The sequence below is a fragment of the Gadus chalcogrammus genome, chromosome 14, assembly GCF_026213295.1.
Source record: "Gadus chalcogrammus isolate NIFS_2021 chromosome 14, NIFS_Gcha_1.0, whole genome shotgun sequence".
Classification (NCBI taxonomy): domain Eukaryota; kingdom Metazoa; phylum Chordata; class Actinopteri; order Gadiformes; family Gadidae; genus Gadus; species Gadus chalcogrammus.
In genome coordinates, this window is record NC_079425.1 from 18,094,982 (window position 1) to 18,105,620 (window position 10,639).

At 43.6% G+C, this 10,639-nt stretch overlaps 1 protein-coding gene across 2 annotated transcripts in view; it reads right to left on the bottom strand.

The window, feature by feature from the left end:
* Positions 1 to 10,639, bottom strand: part of LOC130403204 (semaphorin-4B-like) — a 46,348-nt gene that overhangs the window by 33,415 nt on the left and 2,294 nt on the right. The window contains exon 1 of one of the 2 annotated variants that reach the window (XM_056607435.1): positions 6,015 to 7,946. The exons of the other annotated variant lie outside the window; for it this stretch is intronic. The gene's annotated coding sequence lies outside the window, so the exon portion shown is untranslated. Of the gene's footprint in view, positions 1 to 6,014; positions 7,947 to 10,639 lie in introns of those variants that run through there. 2 annotated transcript variants of the gene reach the window in all.

Consider the following 10,639-nt stretch of genomic DNA (forward strand, 5'->3'; position numbering starts at 1 on the left):
CACACACACACACACACACACACACACACACACACACACACACACACACACACACACACACACACACACACACACACACACACACACACACACACACACACACACACACACACACACACACACACAGGGAAAACGAGAGAGATATACAGAGAGCGAGAAAGAGAGAGACATACAGAGTGAGCAGGAGAGAGAGCGAGAGCAAGAGAGAGGTAGAGTCAGGGGGATCATCTTGTAATTTTCTTTTTCTACATCAGCTCCCCCCCGCAAGTAGCCCCTGCTCTCTGGCTTCTTAATGCTCTCTGGCTTCTTAATGCTAGCCTCGGTCCAGAACGTGGAAGCCAACTCAAAACGTTTCTTGTGGAAGATCTGACTGCCAAAGATTTGCGATCCTAATTCCTCAAGACAACGCCTTAACCATTTCACAAAGACCAGCCTGTACGAATGAAGCAATCATTAAAACATAGCAATTCATTACACTGATCCCCCCCCTATTTTTTTTTGATCGAGGGATTTTCTTTTTAGATAATAAAGTGGCAGACAAGACTGGCCATGTGATTCATTTAATCTTAGATGGCACCTGTCCACAGCCACACCCCAAAGCCCAACTCCATCCCTGTTGATGAAGAGCCCAAACGTTACCTGAACCGCTTACGTCTTATGATATAATAAAAGGTAACTTTGTAGACATTTAAATGTAACTATACTTTAATTAAAGTATTATACACCTCGTAGATTGTGCCCTATCAAAATAAACAATATGATAAATAGATGTTTTCTTGCAAGGATTTCACATATTGGACAAGGGTTCGGTTTGAAATCCGTTTCCCATGAAGGTCTACCAATGTAACCAGTGCATCAGTGGTAGCATAAAGAGACACCAACAAAGCAGGGACAATCCGCTCGGCAGTCACACCATATTCCATCATAGGAAAATATTCTGCAAGGACATTCTTAGTGAAACCGCCTCTGTCACATAGAGCTTTGCCTTCGCAGTGGAGAATAATTATCATTTCAAACAAGCAGGACGCAAGAGCGATGGTGGAGGAGGAGGAGGAGGAGGAGATAAGTGCTTAAAGGAAGGGTTTGGGTCGCCGTGCCCCCGTCTGAAGACAGCGCCGTGATTGGAGGCTGGCAGGGGGGAGACAGCGAGGTGGGGGGAAATCACTGAAGGGGGTGGGGGGGGGGGGGGGGGGGGGAGACGGCGTGGGGAGCTGAAACTCTTGTCAGTAATGAACCGCGTGTTTCAGTTGGAGCGCAGCGTGGTGTGAAAGGATGATTTCCCTGAATCCCCTCTTGATTACACCACTGCGTAAAGTGCTCCAGGACCCATGCATTGCTCCCATGGTCTAAAATACTCACCGGGGGAGCAACATAACTGCATCAGCTGCATTTTAACAAATTGGACAACTACTGCAATCTAACTTGGAGATACATTACAAGATCTTTTGTCAACGGCCTGTTTTTGGACAGCCAAATTAGCTTGTGTTCAGCAAATGATCTTCCTGAAAATGCTTACTACCGGTAGATGACAAAATATCAGTTTCCTGTGAATGTCATTTATTTATTGACGAGTGACGACCACATCATATTCTTCCGTCTGATATTCTTTTGACCACAATTTACCACATAGCATCCAAGGTCGATTTCTGAAGGCTGTAGTCTGTGAATAAATCAGTTTAGCATTCACAATCGGGTATCTTCTTCATAGTCACTCACCATCATCACTGAATCTGTTGTAGGACATGAATAGCATTTTTGTTTCTCAACACACAGGGCTCTCATTACATCTATGGTGGTAAACTACCTCATAAACCTATTTTTGCTCACTGTTATATGAATTGATCATTTAATTAATCTTGATAGCAGTGGGCGCTACAAGCCAATGTTTTTAATACTTCCTCAGGAAAAAAATAAAATTAAAAAAAAGTCTCCAAAACATGGATTCATTAAAGACAAAAACTTATCATAATCCCCCTCATCCGTAAACTGACATTCGCTACGCTACTTTATACTTGAAAAGTAACTATTATAATTGAATTGCTAAATACATAGGATACTACAGAGCATAAGATCCTCTTCATAGGCAAGATGAGCTGCGTCCCAGAGAAGGTACGTTTCTCATGTAGATGGTATAACTCCACTTTTTGTGCACATTTCAAATGTAACTTTGCTTACATTATTTAGACACAACATTCTGAGAAACTATATTAAAATGGGGCTTTTCCCAGGTCTTGATCACACCACTGCTCAGGAAATCACAGTTCATCTGCAAATCATGCCACCAGATCCCCTGATTGGCCATCAAGTGTAGGCCGTCAAGAGTGGGCCTTTCTCGTGACTTACAGCATTCGAATGAGCGAACAACATTAATCCCTATGGCTAAGCCACTCTGAGACTTAATTTCTTGACGTGACTAGACAGGCAGGGATGGAGGACTTAACAATAGGCCTATCAGATGACTGCTTTGCTTGAGCTCTTTTCCTTCCCCCTGCCAGACCCTCAACACCTACACACCACGAGATGCTTACCACTGACGATTACGCAAGAGTTTCAAGATTGTTAGCCTAGATGTTATGAAGAAATGGTAGGTGCATGCATTACGTGACTCAGGCAATGTCCTCATACTGAGGCGGATCCATCTTTCTTGTTTTTTTTCTGTTCCACACTAAAACAATGTTTGTCTTTACTGAGTAGAAGCATTGAGTTGTAAAACAGAGTGGAAAATGTACTCGCTTGTGACCAGCTTGGGACAATGCAGGAAAACAGAGGGCTCCGAAGCATCTGGCGCGTGATTGTGACGTGATATTACGGTCATCAACGGACAGCTAACGCTCAGTGTGGATGGACAGCATTTTAACCGAGAGGGCAAGACTAGTATGGATGGAAAACGGCTTACATGAAAACATTTATTTACGTTCTGCATTGGTGTAATTTCGATATGGCCTCAGAGAAAAGGGAGGCACATGCGGGTCGTTTCATCAATTAACCGTCGTTGCACTTTGCAAACACGTGTCCGGTACAGAGCAACATCTGAGGGACATCCAACTGTGTGTGCTGTCGGTAGGGGGCTTCCTAGGTGGCTTGGGGGCTTTGTCTTTGCACACCGTTGCAGGCAATAAAGGAAGTGATATGTCAACAGTAGCATCCCGCTGATAGGTGTTGACAGAAGGAAGCAACAGGGAGGCGGCCATGAAATAATGGTGCGTTTGTAGCAAATCACTTCGTTAGGGTTTTGTGACCCCGCCCTGGCTGAACCACAGTTGAGCGGATCATGTTTAAAGATTGATAGACAAGCAAATATACTGTATGTTGCTGAAAAAAAGCATTACATCATATTTAACTATTTATGATTCAGGATGGAGGGGTAATAATTTAAAGGTACGGTGCATGATTCTATCACAGTACTATATACAACAGTTTATATAAGATGTTAACTGGAATGGGATATTCTAGAAATAATTGGATCAAACATCATTTCATTAATCGTGACAATGAAATGCAGTCAAATAACAAATACCTAGTATACTGTAAGTAAGCTTTTACATTGTCCCGTCTCTTTAGTATGCACATTGGTCACAAACATAAAGAATTATGACAACAAGTATTATCCAAAGTCTTATTATACACTTGGACTGTGTTTCTAAACAGCATGAGGTCCCATCCAACAGAAACAGCTCTCTGTTTCGCTCTCTCTCGCAGACTACCATGGGGTCGAGCGACCATCTCTTCCTCCTCCTTGTTTATCATGTCCACACGGGACAGAGCAATATTTTTCTCCATGGCTTAAAACTTGTGTAAGCCCAGGCTGTATCTTGGCCCGCCTGCTGCTAGTAAGAACGCATGACACAGTCAGTGTTTGTTTGATTCAGAGCACAATAAAAGCAGTTCCTCCCAGCTATTTCCTGTGCTTTAACCGCACATGAGGACGGTCCTGGAACCCATAACACAGCGGCAGGCCCATCCGGAGAGCCTCTGAACCGCAACCCAAGACAGCATGAGATCTGCTTATCAGCTGATATCGGGGGAGGAAATATGGCAACAACATAAGAGGTCTGTTTTGCATTCAGGAACTGAGCGTTCCTGACCACAGATTTGACACAATATCTTTTTTCATTTGAGCAGGAGGAAATGGAGGCTGCTGCTTTGCTTATTTCTTTTTTTTTTTTTACAAAAGGGGATTTGTGGTTGTTGTATTGAGCATGTGCATTAGATGTGCCGCTTTCATTCCAGAGTGGACATCGCGGTTGAGACCTATGCAGAGTCGAGATAGAGTAGATGTGTTATGGAGAGACCACGGATAAGCATAGGACTGGAGGGAGCATGAGGAATGGGATCCCCTGGAGACAAAGCCTACAGAACTCCATGGGCTCTGGCCTCTAGCCCCCGGCCTGTGCATGCCTTCTCCACAACCGGTGAGTCAGCCTATGAAGGACGTCTTCCCAAAAGAGTATGTAAGGACAGAGGAAGCTGGGACACAACTGACAGCACTGACCATCTCAATGATTAACACCCATGAACCACATGAGGCCGTGAGTTTGCCTCATCTTTTCAACAGCTCGCATGTCAACAAAATAGGGTCTCTGTTTGACATTTCTCTATCTTGGGAGTTCACTATGATCTAGTTTTAAGGGTTCAGGACGGTGCCTCTCCTCTCAAGCAGTCTTCAGTGTTTGGATAACAAGAGGCCTAAGTTATCTCAAGGTGGTGTGGACTCCTGCTAGCCTGATGAGTTTGGGGCTCCACCCAATCCTCCACCCTCCTCTGCTACCCTTAAACCCTTCCAGCCCTGCTCACCACAAGTCATCCACACGTTGACCAGCCCTCTGAAGTGGTGTGGGTGGATGGAGTTACTTTGTTTTGCGTTCTACTGGAGCCTGCACCTTTTGTTTGGAGTGTCTGGCTGTGCGTGTTCAAGCCCGTTTGAGGGAGGGGGGGGGGAGTTAGTGGGGGGCTGGTGTGATGTGGTGTGCGTGTGTTTGCTTATTCTAGTCTTTCTGCATAAGTATGTGTTGTTGCTCCCATATGTCCATTAAAACGAAAGAGAGGGAGAAAGAATTGACAACATGTGAAAAAAAAAAGTAAGGGCATCCGTGCTTAATTATGTGACCGTATTATAGTAGAGAAAATGTAAATTACAACTGCATATATGATATGATATTATCAGTGTCCTTATTGATGCGTGTAATGAGGTGATCATAATCACACAATGTTTTAAAATTAGATAATGCATTATCAAGGTTATTGTAAAAAAAAGAAAAAATAGTAACGTTGAGTAAGAGGAAGTATGCTAAAAAATGTTTTACAGTTAAATGGAATGAGTAATTCAACCCATTCTGAAACAAGAGGATCCACAAGGAGGAGGGGAGGGCTTTTTCTAACCAAATGGAAATGGCTGAGGAGTCGCATGCCAGCTTGTTTATAAAACGTGTGGCCAATGTATGCCTCGGGTCTGGTCGATACATAATAACAAATAACCCAACGCGTGTTTCCACCAATATAAGCAAACAGCTGCAGAAGAAGGGCGGAAAGGTAAAAAGTTGGAAACGCCGCGTACAGACCTCCATCATTAAATAGCCGAACATCTACAGTTATAGGATGTGCAAAAGTTTGTAGGCTACAAATGAAAAGCAACACATTATTATCCCTTGTAAATGATCGACATCCATAGAATAGGCGTAGCGTAAGACCTTGTTGCTTGGTCGGGTAGAACGTGCTGTTATGTGAATTGAACCAAGTGTGGACTCATGATGCATGCGCCGTATGCACACTCCGCTGAAAGCGTAAAGGCGTAAACGTGTTAAGTGTGCCGTGGAGGCGAGCCACCCCAGCACGGCCGTGCAACACAGAAAACCATACAATCCGCTGGACACATAAAGATCGAACGGGAACGAACCTAGACGGTTCAATGTCCGTTTAAAGGGTGTAGCCTACTCTCCTCCGGCCATTTAAAGACCCCAGTAGGCTTACAGGACAACGAAACCACAGAAAAGGTAAAGCAACCAAAACTACCTTACCGTTCACTGGAAACAGATTTTCCGTTCACATTCACCTCAGTCCAGCATGACTCAAATTCGTTTAGGATGAAGAGAAGAGTAACTGGTATCCTCGCTAAACGTATCACACAGTATAACGTTACAATCCGAGATGTCCGTCACGTCCCCATTCGAATACTGCCATCCTTTTTTACTACACATGACTGAGGTTCACCGCCTCCAAGTGTGGAAACTTTGGCCCCTCCTCCAACACGCAGCACACGCGCTCCCCATCTGCAGCCGGTGAAAGCTTGCTCTGCTCAGCCTCACTTTCCATACACTTCTAATTACGGTTCATCTGGAAATAAATCGCTTTACCATTAATCTATGCGTATGACTCATACAAATAAAGATCAAACTCGCTTTCTCTCTCTCAAAAAAAAAAACACACTCATGCACGCATACAAAATCACAGATGGTCATGCAGACTAAAACAAATGTCCAATTAATCAAACATGATCAACAGCTTGTATCCATGTAAATAATGTTAATTTCCCCTCCCGTGAATCCGAGTGTACTCCCGTCTTATGGCCTGTGTGTGCCATGGGTACGCAGACAGCAGCCCCCTATCTCATTCATCAAAGACAAGTCGAACAATGAAGACGGTACCCACAGAGAGAATTACAAGGGATTACGCAAACAGAGACTCAGACCTGGAGCTCCACCACACTGCCTCCCTCGGAAGCCCATTGGAAGCAGACAGAGGAGTGGGACTTCATCAACTTTTCCTCCTCCTATCATCTCTTCATAAAGCTTCCCTCACAAGGAAGGGAAAGACACAAACTCCACGTGTCTCAACCTTTCAACCGTGAGCTCTGTTTAGCCTCTACTTTGGGAAATAGGCTAGACCTGAAGGCCGGTCTGACAGGATTGAGACGTGTTAATAAGGAAGGGTTGACACACTTTCGGATTGGTTTTCATGCTCACACAAAAGCCCCCATCTGAATGTTATAAAGGAAATATAGGGAGGGAGGGAGAGAGACAAGATGGATAGATAGTATATAGATGAATGGCTGGATAGTAGGTAGATCTATAGATAGATGGATATTGGAAAGTAGATGGATGGATTGATAATAGATAGATAGATAGATAGATAGATAGATAGATAGATAGATAGATAGATAGATAGATAGATAGATAGATAGATAGATAGATAGATAGATATAGGATTTGAATATTATGCTTATGTTGTTGAGGTTGGACGCACAAGATTAGTCTTACAGGTCCAGCTTTGATTTGATTAAAGTACTTGTTTCCAGTTCTGAGGTACTGATGTATTACATTTGCAGTTCATGTATTTATTTTAACATTTAATTTCACTAATGGCTGCCGGGGAACAAATTAATGATATATGAATCCTTTCAACATGGGTACCGGTGATCACTGGAACTGGAACAAGAATTACAGTATCATCTTTTTAATTAAATTCAGGATTAAGAACGAGTAACAAATAAATCCTCTAAATGTAGGTCGTTTTTTCCCATTCTGTCGGCTGTCTATCTTTAAAAAAAGTGCTAATATCGTATGGTAAGTTATCTCCTCATGTCTTCTTAGCCTTGTAAAACGCTTGATTAATGTGTAAACGATCGACGTGTCTGAGTAAAGAGTTGTCCTGGGGTGAGGAACAGCGAGCATGGACAGCTCTAAACAAAATGCAGTGAAGCAGCCATTCAGATGCACAAGTGGGCTCTAGTGAGTGGAGACTAATCAGGGAGACATGTTGTTTGGAGCAATTTAAGAGACAAACAAGGACATGATTTCTACTGGCTTTTTTTTTCTTTTTCAACAGGAAAAAAATAACTTGAAAGAAACCTCTCAGGGCCACATGAGGCTGAGAACTGCGCGGAACAAACGCCCAGCGGGATGCTGGGGCAAATCTGGTTTAATCTGTCGAGACGCTTTGTCCATCTCCCCTCAGCCCTCAGCCCCCTCACCCTCCTCCCCCCTGGTCACAACACGCAAAACAACCAGGACACCATGGTATCACGCAACTCCCCCTCGCCCACTCGTCTGCATCTTGTATTGGGGTTAAGTATATGGCAGATCCTTTGACACAAACAACTCACACACAGTTAGTCACACATACGCACACACACTAGGACACACACAAACCGGTCAGACAAACATTGTCAGACCAACGGACTGACCACACACACACACACAGTCAGTCAGTCAGTCAGTCAGTCAGACAGACAGACAGACAGACAGACAGACAGACAGACAGACAGACAGACAGACAGACAGACAGACAGACAGACAGACAGACAGACACAACACAGACACACACACACACACACAGTCAGACACACATGGTCAGACAGACAGACAGACAGACAGACAGACAGACAGACAGACAGACAGACAGACGGACATACCGACAGCATCATTCCTATTATGCCAAAGGGTTGGTGGAAGGGTGAAGAGCAAGGAGAAGGGCTGGACGAGAGAGGGGCTGCTGAGTCAGGGTCAGTAGTCAAGCTTTGAACCAATGACACTGGGAACACTCCATCCATCCTCAAAGTGAGGGTCTGATGGGCTGAGTGCTGCACTTTGGAAAATATCTGCATGAGTCATCCATACTATGTCCTCACCTTGACCAAGCCCCAATCAACGTCCTCGCATTGGGGCGATGTTCCTTAGAGGGAATGCTAGCCGACATGACTAGCTCCTACCGCTTAAAACCAGAGAGAGACAAGAGATAGTAAAAGGGTAGACCGCATAGCTGAGGATACAGCATGAACTTGATCCACACACACACACACACACACACACACACACACACACACACACACACACACACACACACACACACACACACACACACACACACACACACACACACACACACACACACACACAGAGGCATGCATACACACATAGGGATACACACTTACCAACAAACACACCAACAAACAAACACACACACCGGAGATAGAGATCCACCCCATTGAACCTACAAGGTATCTCCTTATCTGTCATGCTGAAAAAGAATCAATGCAGCTGGTTATTTTTTTCTCTGTACAATGTGGGGGAAGGGCCCAGCAGGCTGTATGTTATAGATATGGACCTAATGGGAGGCTGGGATATTAATATATACGTCTGCTCTTCATCAGGCCCCAGAGAACTGGAAAAATACATACCCAGCAGACATATACATGAGGAGGTCTTGGGTGTGTGTGTGTGTGTGCGTGTGTGCGTGTGTGTGTGTGTGCGTGTGTGTGTGTGCGTGTGTGTGTGTGTGTGTGTGTGTGTGTGTGTGTGTGTGTGTGTGTGTGTGTGTGTGTGTGTGTATAGGGGTTTGTTTGACCATTCTGAGGAAAAGCCTTCAGGCATTGAGATGGAAATAATGATTTCTGTCTTTTTCAATATATCTGAAGCAGTCATTAATCATAACTGTATATATCTGACCAAGCCTTGAATGCCAAAGACACTAAATTGAACTTGTCATTAACAAAAAATATAGATTAGACATATATTACAATATATTATTTATTTAAGATATTCACATTCCCTTTAATATGTATTGCCTGCAGCAGATCTATTATGCTTAGCATAAAGGGCAACCGTTTTATATTTGAGATTATACGAAAAGATAATGGATCGTGTTATTCTCAGCGCAAAATCAACAAGATGTCTGTAACGATTTTACACCACATCTTGCTGTTTTAATTCAAGTTAACAATAAATAATCACAATAGACATAACACCACACACAGTCTCTCTCACACACACACATACACACACACACAGAGGAAGGTGAGAATACTATAATCAAGTACACTAAAACCCGATTGCTAACAAAGCAACACCTCAGACGTGAGATAGCTATTGAATTGACCTTCACCAGTCTAAAGCTTCATCATGTTCAAATCTTCCTGTTCCTCCATACTCTTGATTGGCTGGACTCATGTATGGCTCTCCTCAAAATGACCCAGTTTAGCCAGCATGTAACTGCAGCAAAGTGGATCTATTCCAGCAGCAGTCGGCTGCTTCGACTCTCAATCGAAGGGTTCTTTAAAAGCCAAAATGTGAGACCAAAGATCCGGTTGAAATAGTCCATTTTGCTTAGGAAGCTTCCTAACTGGGTGAAATGACCCGGAAGCATCTAGTGGCAGCTTAATAAGAGCTGTTTGAATTCTCTAAATGTAGGGGAAGGTGCTCCAGTGCTTCCTCTCTTATCTCCTCTAGCGTAGGGTATGACCTCCTTTGTGAAAGGAAAGGAGATAATGCTTCCCACAATTGATTACGGTAGCAACACTTTAAGCGAGGCACCATTCGCCAAAAATATCAGTTAAATGAAAAGTATTGAGCAGTAAATAGGGGGGTGTTAAAACAAACAGGGACAAAACAACCAGTACTAATACGTCCCAGATATAGAGGAAGTGCTTCAGCGAGAGGGTGTAAGCAGGGACAAACCCACCTGTGATTCATGTGGGAGCTTGGTCCTCTTCTTACTTATTTAACATCATTATTATCAGGACGATGCACGAAAAAAAAGGTCTGACTCTATAGTTGTAAGAGAGTGAAATTTGTTAAATAAATAAATAGCTTTGCCTTTTATATGACACTACTGTGACCCAGGGAACAATCAACTTCCTCATTATTTG